This window comes from Lonchura striata, chromosome 4A, assembly GCF_050655825.1.
Source record: "Lonchura striata isolate lonStrDom1 chromosome 4A, ASM5065582v1, whole genome shotgun sequence".
In the NCBI taxonomy this organism is placed as follows: Eukaryota; Metazoa; Chordata; class Aves; order Passeriformes; family Estrildidae; genus Lonchura; species Lonchura striata.
Window position 1 is genome coordinate 19644671 of NC_140742.1, and position 12966 is coordinate 19657636.

Genomic DNA, 12966 nt, shown 5'->3' on the forward strand with positions numbered 1-12966 from the left:
CTCTTTTGTCACGTCTAGTGGGCTCAGGGAGGGAATTCTGAAGGAACTGAACTCAAAATATAAATAAAAATGGGGGAGGGGGCGGGAAATGAAGTAAAACACTCTTCTATGCCTCTGTCACAGAAGTTCAAAATTTAGTTAAGTTTTCAATTTTTTGGTTTTTTTTTTTTTTTAATTTGAAAGATGAATCTGAGCAGTTATGTAGCAACATTGACTACAGTGCTAAATTCAGCCTGCAATATACTGAAAAATATATTAATCATGGTACAGAGTTGTTGGGAAGGATGGATAAATATAATTATTCATAATAATACAGCCAAGATGAAAACAATCCTCCCTGCTGGCTGGACAATACCGTTACCTACAGATAAGTCCAAAAGTCAAATGGACTGTTCCATCTCACCCCCCAAAAGATGTATGGTTGGTTCACCCCACACCTGTAACCCTCCCCTAAAACATCAAGTGCCTGTAACCCCATTGGCCCGAGCCTTGTTCCAGCCCAACTTGAAGCCCCCTGATGAGGGGTCTCCGAGGGGCCAGACACCCTCTTGGAACTTCCCCTTCTCTTGGACCTTCTCCCCTCTTAGGACCTCCACCCTCTCCTAGAGCATCCTCTTGTCTCTCCCCTCCCCTATCCCCTCAAATCTTGCCATGTGCTGCATCTGGCAGCTCGAGGCAGGACCTTTCTGCATCCCCAATAAACCTTATTCCCCAAGAGCAACCTTCAGAGATCTCTCATCTCTATTCACCTAAACCGTCCTGGAGCACAGCACTCCCTACACAGAGTCTTAAATGCTCTAACATTATTCTCCTATTGCACTGGCTTTAAGCACACTTTTCAAGGGAACAGCAACTTAATTAAAATCAGTAAGCAAATGCAGATTATATTTAATTTAAACATTTGTTGACTTTGTTTAAGTGTTCAAAATACATTAGACTTTGAACAGCGAAACTGCTAATATCTGAATGATAATTTTGCTTCTGAGCCAAATAAAGAAGCTAGTCAGGAATACAGCTAAGAATTTGCAGTCTCCTGAGTCTTCTGAGTTTGAACCTTCTGGAAGCCTGTTTGGCAGTGTCTCACATTTTTCAGTGTGTCAAAAAGTGCTCCTGAGATTGATAGGCTCTTTGTCCATTTCATATGGATGTTTCAACTAGCCTTACAGTCTTCCCTTGGTTTGTTCTCTGTATTGTGAAGTCTGTGAGAGCTGCAAGATCTTTTCTGCTCTCTCTTTATACTGCTATGAAGCATTATGTGAATTGTTTTAGATTTTGTTTCCTGTCTAATTGTACATGTCTATTTAGGTTGGAATAAAGCATGTGTTTATTTTTTTCTTGGCCTCATTACATTTCATTCCTTCCTTCACACATTGCCTGTCCTCTTAGTCCATAAATCTGCTCTATCCTAATCACTGTAAATTCTCTCTTTCACCTAGTTGTGTGTCACCAGTAACACTAGTCACTTTGGAAATTGCTTTCCTGAGAGGTTATTTTAGAAAAGATAAAGGAGGAGGTACTGTGCAGTGTGTAAAGCTGGGGGTTTGTCGCTCCTTCAAGGCTCAGAGCAGCTGCTGCAGTCTGTCCTCTGCTCATAGGTTCATATCAGCTGCTGTCAGATGCTGGGAGAGTCACCAACATGAGTGCCTTGGGCCTCAGACTGTAGCATAGCAAAGTCTTCCTTGGGGTTTGTCATCTATATGCAGTATAAATTGCACCATCTTGGGTGGCCTGGTAAAGAAGAGTTACCAGTTCAGAGTCACTTTTGTTGCAAAAAGGATTTTTCAAAGACAGAAATTTTGTGGTACTTGAAAACAGACAGTGATGCAGAGCCAAGAACCTGCAATGGATGGTCCATTACAGGATCCCCTTATACACAGACACATTGTGCAAATCTTCTGTGCACAATCTCTTGCTTGGCTTCCTCTCCCTTTGGAGAGCACTGATGGTCTGATATTTGGTATATTGATATGCTGGTAGGTCTGTGGGTAGGCTGAGATCAGTTGCATCAGTAATTTCCCACTTTCCATGCTTACAGATGTGAGTGCTTCCCCTAAGCTCTTGCTTCTCTGCTCACCCTGCTTTGGGGCTGGTTTAGTGGGGCAGACACTGCTGCAGCCAACACACATCTGCTCAGGGCCTTCTTTGTGCTGCTGCTGATTTTCCTGCTCCTTCCCCCTCTTGTTTACCACTTCTGTGCTCTACTAGATATCACAGCAGACTCCTGGGAAGAGATTTTGACTTTCTTGGATTCCTGGACAGCCTCTCCATGAAGGCTTCCCTGGAACTGCTTCAGGCTCTGGGGTCTGTGCGAGGGTGTAGGGTGCACTGGGGAGTTTTGCCTTTTTTTTTTTTTTTTTTTTCCTTGGGCTGTGCAGTCAGGATGTTTTGGAGCAAGAGCCGTTCAGCTCCACAGAGTGTCAGGCTTTTCCCTGGCCTGGGCTTCTGTGCTGGATGACTCCTCTTGCCTGTGATGCTGTGTTCCATGATATATGTAGTGGTTCATGGCCACAATTCACTCTTGCAGAAGGATGCCATCCACTGTCTTGGATAAATGAGTTTAAGATTCATAAATAAGAAGAACCTGACAAAATTTAAATACTAGTATTTATTTTTCCTGAATCCCTCCACCTTGTTTTTTATTTCCTTCTGATATTTCATGAATCAGGGAGAATAAGTAGGGATGGGAACATGCCAATTTTTGATTGGATTACTGAAGGGTAGTTTCCAAAGCCATGTGACACTACTACAGCAAAATTCAATTAGGATGCTTCATAGAGATTTTAATTGATTCATGTATCTATTCGATTTTGTGAGGTTTGGTAGCTTTTAAATTATCTTTTGAATGTTTCTGGTTTTTAAATGACTCATATTACTTGTCTTTCTAGCCCAGGGGTGCTGCAACATCATGTGGCATGCTCTACTGGCTTTTTTCCACTGGTGACTGCTGAAGGTATAAATTCTCCCCATTGCACAGAAATATGCCAGTGTATTCCCTTCTGCTAATTTTTCAAATGTGTTGCTTTAATTACCAAAGCTAATGCTTAGGGATCTGATTGCTGAAAAGCTCTGGTGACAGATTAAACCTTCCCATATGGAGCTGGCTTGTTGTGTTTGCAGAGGAGCTGTTCAAACCAGTGAAAATTTGCATCAGTGGAACCCAGAGAAGAAATTCAGTGATAAACCAGATTAAATAAACAAGTGAAGTAGAGGGGGGGAGAGTGGTGTGAGCTCTTGCTGGTATTTGCATGATGAAAGCTGCTTACACTTGAATATGTTAATTATGGGCAATTTTTCCTTGACGTTGTGAGGTTTGAATTATTCAGAACTATGTTTAATGATAAAATGCTAAAACCAGAACAAATTCTGAGTAAGCCACAGCTGACCAACCTGTCCAATTAATGGAATTTTTTGTAATAGACTAATCTAACTGTTTCAAACATACTCTAGAAAAGCAAACATGTTTCAAACATACTCTAGAAAAGCAAAAGGCATTAAAATTTCAAGGATAAACATTGTTTTTCATTCATCTCTATCTCTCCATCTCTCTTCCCCAGAGGTTTCCCTGGCGTGTTCAGCCCAGTGTCATCCCCAGGCTCAGAGTGCTTTGAGAAGAGCCCACTGAATTCCTGCTAGGAGGGCCACAGGCAGAGCAAACCTGCCCAGCTCATCACCAAACCTCCTTTGGAGCAGCTGCCAGAGGGGCCGAATTCCCTGTTTCCTGCTGTGCTGCCCAGATCCTGTTCCATGTGGGCCAAGGCTGGAGTACACCCGCGTCCCCGTGGTTTTGCGTGAGATCCTCACCCTGTGCATCCACGGCCTCTCCCTTCTCCTGTCCCAGCTAGCAGCGTGCCATCACCACCCACCAGATGTGCAAGTGGCTGCAAAGAGCTCCCCTCCCTGAGCACAGGTGCTCTCTTTCAAGAAAAAAGTAAGTGTTGCTCAGCAAGAGCTGTGCAAATGTATAACTGTGTGTTCAAATGAAGAAACTGCTGCTCCTTGAGGGCAGGCAAGGGGAACAGGGCACGCTGGAATTCTGGCAGTGGCTAGGTTGGGAAAGTGCCAGTTCCAGCACACTGCTCCTGATTTGCCTGGCAAGGCAGCTCTCCCAGATGAAGTGAGATGTTGTAAGCCAAAGTTCTCTTCAGAAAGCTTTATTTGGTTTAAAATGCTTTGTTATCAAATACTGCTTCTGACTTCTTCCAACTTTTGACTAGGCTCAGTTCACCTCTGATTTATTTTAAATTCAGTGGTACTTTACACAAAGTGTTCTCATCAGCCAAGCCACTGCTGGATTTCTAGACAGAGTAGTTTAGTGTTCGTCTGTCTCATTTCTTTACTGTCCAAGATGAATCTCAGGAGACTGAAGCTCTGAACCAAGTGGCTTCAGGCTATTCATCTGGAAGACAAAGCCACTTAGACCTTTGTAAAGAAAGTAATTTAGTAATCAATGCAAGAGGCCAGTCTCTAAGCTAACCCATTTGGAAAAATTGCCAGTGCAGTAACTACAGATATATTATGACAATAATACTGATTATGTCCTTCCATTATTGCCATAATTTTTTCTTCTCTACAGCTTCAGGACAGAGTTGGTTTTGCACCAACTTCTATGATCCTGTGCATTAGAAATGCTTTGTAATTTGAGATTGATGCTGCAGAGCTGGACACTGAGCTGCTGACCAATACAGGTGAAGCCACTGGCAAGTGAGGATGACACTGCTGCCTCCCCAGCCCTGTCCATCTTCCCTCAGGAGCAGGGAAGGACCCTGATTTCTGCTCTCTTGTACAAAGGGGAAGAAGGGGCCAGTTAAGGGTGTATTTGCCTGCACCCCCTGCCTGCCAGCACACACAACCCACAGCACACCCCAGGCTTCAGATATCTCTGGGATGGAATGGCACTGGTCTCCTATCCTGCCCTACAGGTGTGCCAATTCAGGGCATTCTCACCCAAACACAGAAGGCTAGCACTCTCTTGTACACTTCTGCTAATTAGATATGTGTGGTGACTCTTAGAACTTCTATCTAATCTCAGACTTCAGGCCCTTATCTTGGAGGTTTTCCTTATTCTCTTTGCAAATGAGCAGATACTTCTGGTCCTGAACACATTTAGCAGTGTTGTTTCTGTACCTTCCAGCCAGGAAGGATGTCCTAGAATGGTGGATTTCAGCCAAATACAAAAGATACTGCTTTCCATTTTGAAAAATCTTTCTGGCAAACAAAGTTGGACTGAAACAGAGCATAAAATAAAGTGAAGGGGAGACTGGACTGTAGATATACTGTTAATCCAAGATTTTGGTTTTTAGTTTTGTTTTTGTTTTGATTGCCCGTGGTTTATAATATTTTGAGAGCATGAGGATTAGGGTAAAGGATCTGGTTTCTCTACCTTTGCTAGTGAGATACTCAGTGCTCCCTATCAAGAGTTACATGTCATTTAGGGAAAATTCCTGAAGAGGTTTGCTATCCTGGCTTTTTTGCTTTTGGCTGCTACACGGAAAAGATGTGGAGCAAAACTTCCACTAAGTGGGAGCAGGAGGACAGGTAACATGTATCCATTTCAAACGCAGGGAATCTCCAGGCACCACTTTCCCCAGCTGTTCACAGCAAGGCAGTCCAGACTCAGCACACAGATCAAATCTACTGCTTTGCCGTCTTGGTTTCATGTGGTAAAAGTTACTGCCAAGTTCAATTAAATATATGGAAAAAATAAAAGGAGGAGCAGAAGTGATGTGCCTTGAGGCACAGAAGCCTTAATGGTGCCTCTCACAGGCTTGGTTACATTGCTGGCAACTATTTTCATCATTGTTTTTGAGCAATGTTAGTAAGGACAGAGCAGAAAGAAAATAATTCTAAATTGATGTGCCCTAAAGGCTCATCTAGAAGATTTTCACTAGCTTCATAAAAGCTCTGTACACTTAATCTAAAGGAATATAGCAAAATTATTTATCTCCTTTGCATGGTCTTGTCTTTCATCCTCTTGACTTTTGTTGTACTATCCTTGTCCCTTAAAATTCAAATAAGTGTTTTGAAGTTTACATACTATAAAATCAGTAGTTATGGATCTTGAAGGATGTTTTGAGCAGCACTTTAGTGGAAAGACAAGGTCTGCACACAAGGTCAAGAGTTTAGGGATGTCTTACTGGTGATTGGAGACTTCTGCAGTCTCAGACTGCTGCAGCACATCCTCCTCTGATGGATGGGAATGATTTGTTGGGCTTTGACCAAAAATTAATGATAAAATAGCTTTCTGATGGGGAGACAGAAAATATTTAACATCGCCAACCAATTATTGCTTGTGGACTTTAACAGTGAAGAGTTGCACTTTTGGAGAGGGTAACTATTTCCACAAAAAATCCATGGTTGCTGTCCAGCACTAAAAAAAACGTGAAGAAACAATGTTTCTGGTGACAGCTGCTGAAGAATTGCTTTGTGCTTTTCTCAGGAAAGAAAACACCCGTGTGTTCCACATGATCTTGTAGAGGATTCATTGTCTGCCCTGCTGAGCACCTGGTGGGTAGAGATGGGGATGTTCTGCTGTCAGTGTTCAGAGACCTGGAGGAGGAGAAACCAGCTCCAACTGGATTTTATACAGAGCTATTTGTTTCCAAAAGTGCCAGCAGATTTAAATGACTACTGCAGTTGTCAACAAGTTCCCCTGCATATTCTGTAATGATTAAGGTCCTTAGAGGTTTTGGACTGCTTATGTTTCTCGGTGTAGCTGCAGATTGTGAACATAAGGGTTGCATCAAGTGATTTAATAATGAATTGAAAGGCAGAGATTCCTTTCCTTCTGTGCACTTTCGGGTAGGAACATTCCTGCTGATTCCACATTTGAATCACAGAATTGTCCAAGCTGGAAGGGACCCACAAGGACCATTGAGTCCAGCCCTTCAAGTGAATGGGCACACAGGGATCAAACCCTGCCCTTGGTATTATTAGCACCAGGCTCTGACCAAGTGAGATGTGCATCTGTCCTCTTGCTGCTGAAAAGGACAACATGGTCAGGTAGCTAGATGTTAACTCAAAATTTGTCAGTTTTTGCACTTGACACACAGTTGCTCTCAGAAACAGAGCTTCTACCAGCACCAGAGTGTTTTGTTTGATGACTTAATCAACATGTTATTCTATTAGGAACCATTTGTGGATTCAAATACAGATTTAGGATGATGTTTTTTGTAACTTAAAATAAAAAGGTAATTTCTTCAAATCCCAAACTCCAAATTCTATGGTGAGACAACCCATGTCCTGTTCCTGATTTGCTCTGAAGCCAAGTCTCAGCAGGTTGTGTACCTTGTCTGAGCAGTGCAGGGCAGTGGCTTTGCTATTATTGGACGAAGTCATTCAGAGCATCAGGAAGATAGATTGATAGTAGGCCCAGTGTTTACAGAGCTTTATTTCTGAATAAGAGACAAAAGTTTGAGTCCTTCTGCTCCATTACAAAGACTGTTGCTTTTTACGCTGAGCAGAGATGTGCTTGTTTTTTTGTTCCCCCTCTGGAATGAATTGAAACTCTTTAATGGTGATTGAAGTAAAAGCTTCTTCTCCATATATTTTTATTATATGGCAAGAAGACTTATCTGATACATTCTAGAAGAATTTATCTTCTGCTGTTCTTGATTCTAGCTGGTATTAGACACTTCAACAGATCCAGTATATTCAGCTTTTTTGGGCAATATAAAAAGGTACATTTAGCATTATTGACCTTTCATTTGGAGTGGGTGTGGGTTAGGTTGCATCGTACATTTTCTTTAGAAAAGGATTGCAATGTTTTCTTTTTGCAAAAATTCAGTGAAGGTCAGTTTTTCATGTGACATGGCCTTTTATTACTTGGACTTCCTTCTAACCTTGTTCTCAGTTATTTTATATGGCCACAATTTCATTGTGCTTACAGTGCATGGGACCAAACCCAGGACCATTATGCTTATTCTGAAGACCTTGAGAGCAAGCTTGCTTTGCAAGAGACTCAAGAGTGTTAACAGTTGGTTTCGAATCCCGCATGTACAGTTGAAGTATTAATTTAGCTGCTAGACTGCCCTAAAGCTTCAGCATTGATCAGGAGTTAATCAGTAATCCTGTCTTTCACAAATTTTTGTAAGTCTACAGAATTATAGAGCTTTCTCTTGCAAATAAATTTATTGATCTTGTTAACAAGGAAAACAAGAAGCTTAAAGCTGACAAAAATGTAGTGCTGTTGCTTGGATTTTGATTTTATTTTTCATTTCTAGTGTCTGATCATAGCATGCTTCCTCAGTTTGCAGGCAAGGAAATGAATGAATCTCATCCACACCACCAGATTTTCCCCAACCTCTGCTGGGGATACTGGGTATTCTCAGACAGTCATGTTCCTTATATTCTTTCTTTTCTCCCTAGTATCTTCCTGATTAGAAGTGTCCAATTGCCTCTTAATTGGCTTGTTTCTTTTAATTAACCATCTCTCCTTCTGAATGGCTGTCAATGCTGACCTGCTTTCTCTGCTGGAGATGCATATTGTTGTAGCTCATATGAGACAAGCTGTTAAAAAAAAATCTAAGTTATCTGGCTTGTAGGTATGCAGGATCTTAAATGCTGCAATTTGCTTCACGACTCACTTTAATGAGCAGGAGGGGGCACCTACCTCTTTTCTTAAGCTTAGCAACTTGAATCTATTCCATATGGACAGCAATGTAAGTATTTTTTTCTAATGTCTACTTTTGTGTGCTGATATTAACACTTCCTGGGTAGGTCAATTATTGTAATGCAGTTAACCTGGTGAGAAGAAATTATGATGTCTGACTCCAGTTCAGAAGGCTGAATGATTTCTTTATTATAACTATACTATAATACACTAATATACTATTTAAAGGAGACACTAAGACTACATACCTACTTTTTCTAACTAACTCACAACTTGTAGCCCTCTCGCCAGAGTCCAGACACAGCTGGATTTGACTGGCCATCAGGCTCAAACAATCCTCACCAGAATCCAATCAAGCAATCACCCCAGGTAAACAATTAAACACACTCCACATGGGGAAACAAGGAGCAGAAATAGAAATTGTTTTCTATTTCTTTCCTCTGTGCTCCTCTATGAAAAATCCTGAAAGAGAGAAGAATGTGGCTGCCACAGTCAATCACTAATTTTAAGTGCAATGTGTCATTATCACCTGTGATCATGTAGTAGAGTCACCTAAGGCTGTGTTTTAAGCTAAAGCCAGGGTATGCTCACTCTACCTTGGGAGATGTTTCTTTCAGCTCACTGCTTAGCAGACTTTTCCAGAGGCTTTTTCTGATTTATTCTTAGCTTCTCCTGACACCCACAAATGACTGCAGGAAAATGGATTATCTGCATTGCATAAGAGCTGTCAGCAAGCAGGACATCCTTGTGCCCACCCCAGCAGCAGAGCAGCTGACCCTCACCTGGATCCATTCTGAGGGATGAGGCTGACTCAGTGCTCTGTAAACTTGTGGGGGATTCTTCCCTAAGAGCAGCAATGTATTAATGTAATCTAAAAAAGGAAAAGCTTCTGCTCCTGTCCCTTTGGCAGTATGCTATCCTCCTCAATTAAACCCAGAGAGCCCTGGTGTTCCAGCAGATCCATTGCTGCTCAAACCAGGTATGGAATAAAAGCTATTGGATCAAAGAAGGTATGTGACGACACAAAAGGATTTAGGTGCTAATGGAGATGACTGCTGCAATCTATTATTAAATAATAATAACTGGTACTTTGAGCAGCCTGGAGCCTGGGAGCATATTCTCCTTGTCTAACCTCTTGCTAGGTTTATGAGACTTTCTGACTGAGCATCTTCAGGATACACACCTTGCCATTCTACGTGGTTGCAAGAGACATCGGGAGATCCTACTTGATGCCAAAGCAGCTGATAGCTTCAAGAGAAATCACATTAGAAAGCAGTTTGGTATTATAATGGGAAGATAGTAAGGGCCCTATTTTCAGATCTTGTAAAATGTCCTTGGGTTGGTGTTGTGAAAGTATGAGGTGATATCTGAGTGATTTTTGCACAGTGATTTTGGCTTTGGATTGCCACTCAGCAGATAAGTGCTGATGGCCCCAAACCAGGTCAAGCATACTGTCACTGTGGCCTTGGCAGTCGGCTCAGGGACCATCAGAGACAAACGATTTGGCTGAAAATGTGCAGCTAAAATAACACCATCCATCCCTCAGAACAATTCTTTGCCTTGCTTTCAGGCCAGTGAGGTTTTCTTACCAAAGTCCTTGTTGCCATTGTTGAGTTGTAATAAGAATTAAGATAGGACTCCTGAACTAAGGACAGACAGCTTCCTACAACATTTGCCATGACAACACCTATACTGGAATAAAGAGTGCTGAGTACTTAAGTTTGTGTTTAATATCCTGCTCAGTGACCATTTTAAGAGAGCTGAAAATGCTGATGGACAGGGTAGTCTGTGAAAGGATATGTGCTTTTAATCAGCTTCCCAATAGTAAGATAATAAAAGCAACAATCCTTTCAGGATTCTGCTCCTGTGATCTCTACCTCTATTTTCCAAGGTCACAGAAGGAGTAAGTAGAAGGGAAGATAAGGGAAGATAAACTTCCAAGGAGTGGAATTATAGAGAAGTGAAAAACATCACACCCACCAGATTGTTCTGCTTCCAGCTCACAGTGAGGGAGTCAAACCATGTAGAGAACAGACTCAGTGGTTTCACAGGGCACAGCGAATTTCCAGTGTAACATGAACTTCACGTTGTGATCCTAAGCACTGCTTGATACTTTTAGACTGAGAATTTGAACTTTTTTCTTCTTAACAAACTGTTTGGCTTGAAGGAGGTGAGGAAATTATTTTTATAGTTGATGGCTCTGGTTTGGTTTGGCTTTAATGAGATTTTTAGTTCCTTTAAAACGTCTACAGAAAACACTCCACTTACCCCAAAAAACTATCATCTTCTGCAGGTAAAAAGAAAACCTATCAACCATTCTTGGTGAATTTTTAAAAACATAATAGGTTGGATACAGTAGCAAAAAATATCCAAAGTTGTCTCTGTTCTCATCTGTGGTAAAGTCTACCCCTCAGTAGCAGCCATCCATTTTGCTTTGACTTCTTTAGGCTCTGTATACAAGAACCCAATCAGGCTCCTTCCAGTGGTGCCCAGTGACAGGACAAGGGCAGCAGGCACAAACTGAAACACAGGGGGATCCATCAGAATAGAAGGGAAAAGTTCTGTACTGTGAGAGTGACAAAGCACTGGACCAGGCTGCCCAGAGAGATGGTGGAGTCTCCTTCTGAGAGATCCAAACCTGCCAGGATGCACTACTGTGCAGCTTCCTCTGTGTGAACCAGCCTGAGCAGGGGGGTTGGACTAGATAATCTCCAGAGGTCCCTTCCAACACCAGCCAGTCTGTCATTTTGTGACCAAGCAGCAAATTTTATTCTCCTGCATAGAAAATGCACTGCATTTTTGTTTAGGCCTTGATTTTTCTTTCTTTAATGTTGGTATAAGTAGAACAAGCAAATCCTGGAACACTAAATAATTATTTACTGTAGGTGTTTTGGTTAGTGAAAAGACGTAACAAAGTCCCAGTTTGTAGTACAAAATTTATGTTGATTGCTAAAGCACAGGAATGCCTTTACAGCACAACTTTTGTCCATACCCAAGTTCTGTTCCTTGCCCAGTTCATGTGGAGTTCTGCAGGCAGTTCTGCCTCGATTGGTGAAAGGACTCCCTGTGAGAGACAGACTGTGCAGGAGGGCAGCATTGATCCACACGTGCTGTGTGAGTGCAGAGGTGATGCAGGCATGAAGAACAGTGGCAATAAATTATAGGCAGCAGGATTGAACAGTACTTTCACATGCCAGAAGAAACCTTGGCATCTAATTGGAACTTGTCACACCAAATAAACTACAAAATTTAATCCCTTATGATTCCAACCTTTTTGTTTGATTTGCTGGCCATGTACTTTTTTCTCTCTAGAGCATTATTATCTGTGTTGAAACCTGGTTTTATTGCATACTGTGGCACAGTAATGATTTTTTTTTTTTTGGTGTGCCATGCTGCGAACATCCAAGCCAAGTTGTTGGTAGTCTTAATGTGTTTTGGAGCAAATGCATTTCCTGAGGTACAATGTGTTCCACCTTATCCTTCAGTTAATATATCAATTCTTCTGCCTCAGGCAGAGATACTTAGGCTCATGTCTCTTGGTTGTTGCTTTTAGTTTGAATTAAGTTATGGATGTTGAAGAAACTGTTTCAGACATTACAATTGCTTTAAATTCACAACAGAAATGGTCCATGAGCCATCAGACTGTTTTCAGACATTCACACTGAATGGTGAAATTCAGGCATCTAGCTTAGACAGTGCCAGGCAGCTGTAGAGTATTGCACAGGACAGAGGTGATATTCAAGTTACATTGTAGTTGAGTAAGATGGGTTGAGCTGCTCTGCTAAGTTAACTGCTGAGGATTTAGCTGCTCTTAAAAGGAAGGGTCCTCTTCAGATTTCCCCACCCTGCCTTCACTCATGGCCCTATAATCCCAGCATTTCTCTTGCATTAATTTTTGAGTTCACTGAATCCATCAGTGACTATTTCAACTCATGAATTAGCTGGGATATTTCCCAGCTGAGAAGAACAGTAAAATAAAGAAAAAAACCCTGGGCTAGTGAGCTGATACACTCATTCCAAAGTGCTGAATTTCAGGCATGAAGAATTGCCAGTCCAAAACATGCCCAAAATCATGTTTTTCCTCAGGTGTCTCATGGACCAGCACTGAAGCATGAAATTTCTGTGAAATGGTCATGACTGTCTTAATTTTACCATCTCCCTCTGTCTTTCTGTTACTGTTTCTAGTCTGACAAGCAGAGTGGTTATCAAAGAGTTCCAGTTTGATGGAAGGGTATGCTTTGCTCTTGTGGCTGAGCTAAAAGAGTGAAAACCTCGAGTGTACTCAATCCAGGCTTTCTGGATTGAGAATCCAGGACTGAACCCAGATGGGGCTATTGTGTCTGCTCTATTGCTTCTCC

The 12966-nt window shown here is 41.8% G+C and overlaps 1 protein-coding gene across 6 annotated transcripts in view; it reads left to right on the top strand.

The window, feature by feature from the left end:
* HTR2C (5-hydroxytryptamine receptor 2C) overlaps positions 1 to 12966 on the top strand; it is a 248622-nt gene that overhangs the window by 139866 nt on the left and 95790 nt on the right. For 4 of the 6 annotated variants that reach the window (XM_031504841.3, XM_031504840.3, XM_031504839.3 and 1 more), the window contains one exon: positions 3555 to 3928. The gene's annotated coding sequence lies outside the window, so the exon portion shown is untranslated. Of the gene's footprint in view, positions 1 to 2877; positions 2951 to 3554; positions 3929 to 12966 lie in introns of those variants that run through there. The other 2 variants (XM_031504838.3, XM_085570567.1) reach the window with 2 other exon arrangements.